Raw genomic sequence first — 2,009 nt, 5'->3', positions numbered from 1 at the left:
TTATGAAGTTAACGTCTAATTGCTATGTTTCTTCCAGTGTTACCAGTTGGGGTCTTTGGAAGTTCATTGTTCATTGGAAAGTTAACATAGCTAACGTAATGAACTAAGTTTGGAGAGTTGTAAATGATGGGGTTTTTGTTGGAGAGAAATTTGGCGGTGAATAAACTTCCTTCCACTTCACAAGCTTTCCTTCAATCTTCCTTAATGAACATCAGTGTGCAGTAATAGAAATACCTTGTTATTCTATGATGCCCATAAAATTCTCTGGTAATATTTCTACAATGAAACCTGGACAAAGTCTGTAAAATTAATAGCAAAGTTCCCCATGCGAATTAAACCAATGACTTTACGGCTTATGGATGTGAACAATACAATTAGTTTCTTCACAGTAGTATGAACACTCTGATAATATTTAAGAACGAAGTGATGAATTATGCAAATACTGGTTTGCAAGACACTTTAATTCTCTCATAAAGAACAAAGAAGTTTGTTAAAAGTTACTATGTGGGGTTATGTAGTTTTGAATGTAAAAGACACAGGTCTTAAAAATGTACCAGTGTAACTTGAATTTCTAAAGATTCCCACGCATGAGAGTAGAGGACTCATCGCTCTGTAAATTGTGTTAATTGATTTGAAACATGTAAAAACGAAATGTTCTGGACAGTTTTGAAGTTGAGTGTAAAGTTTGGAAGTTGGTAAGCGCTCTTTCGCCAACAATGAATTGATAAAGTCCAGGTATACGCACACAATCTACGGGGAGTCGAAAAGCACTTGGTTCCTCAAGTTCCTAACTATTTGTGTTATTCTGTTGAATTTCCACTATATTACACATCTAAATGAGTAAATTATGGCTTTATGAATGTCTGAATTTGGTCAATTATGTGAGATAATAATTATAAAATTTCTGTTGTCCTTGGAAGCTGTAATGTAGGCAACCTGAAATTAATAACCATCCCAGAGCCCGGTACCAGTGTCGCCATCTTAGTGACAACCAGGGACATGGAAGACATGATTGAATACCAGTTACAGGAACAATTGTTATAATCGTTGTAACCAAAGTGCTCACATAACAAGAAGGCAAAGTCAGATTTACAGTATGCTCTGACTGCCTGCATAGTGACTTTAACATATTGAACCTTGAGTTACTGGCACTGCGTTTTCACTTGTTACTTCAATTTTTTATTAGACCAGCTACTGGCTACAGATGTCACCCCCCCCCCCTCCCCAGTCAAATGTATGTATTCATTCATGTAATAGGTTGTCACCCCTACACTGACATTTTTGTAGTATACCAGCAGTTTAAAAATGCTCCCCTGAGAACAAACAGGTGAAAATGTTTCTCTGTAAAACAATGACAGAAAAGTGGGGAACCAGCTGCACAGTCTCATTTTCGTTTCTTCATCAAACATTTTGGCGCATGAACGTACGCTGTTGTAACATGGAACATTGCACATCTTTTATCCCATCTCTCTGAGTTAAGTATTCATACTCCACTAAAATGGGGAACAAAAAGATGGCTATAGGGGTGTGGAAAACATGAAAATAATTCCCCCTACCACCCCCCCCCTACCCCCCACCGTGACGATGCCTGGAAAAATCTAGGCTCCACTCACTCTCAGCAGCGGTCTCCACCAGTTATCTCTACCACTGCCACTGTCGCCTCTGTTCCACAGTGTCTCTCTGCTACTCTCTCAATTCAAAAACGCGAATATGTTCTTCCTTAATTCAGTTCCATGCAGTCAGACACAAAGGACAGCATGTGGCTAAAAGTTACCTTCCCCACTATGTCCAGTCGATACTCGACTCGTCTCAGGAATATAGTACTATTTCTAGGATCAATATTTTTTATAGCTGAATCCTTAATGGTCTCGACATTCACCTCGACCAAAACAGATTCATTGGGCTGTAGGACAGGTTCCCTGCATAGATCATGGAGCTGATCTCTATTCGATATGAAGGGTTCCCATTGAGAAACTCAGTTGCAGGACTGGTCTTCCACCCACAGTAAC

This window comes from Schistocerca gregaria, unplaced genomic scaffold (assembly GCF_023897955.1).
Source record: "Schistocerca gregaria isolate iqSchGreg1 unplaced genomic scaffold, iqSchGreg1.2 ptg000362l, whole genome shotgun sequence".
NCBI classification, from domain to species: domain Eukaryota; kingdom Metazoa; phylum Arthropoda; class Insecta; order Orthoptera; family Acrididae; genus Schistocerca; species Schistocerca gregaria.
This window is presented reverse-complemented; position numbering follows the sequence as displayed.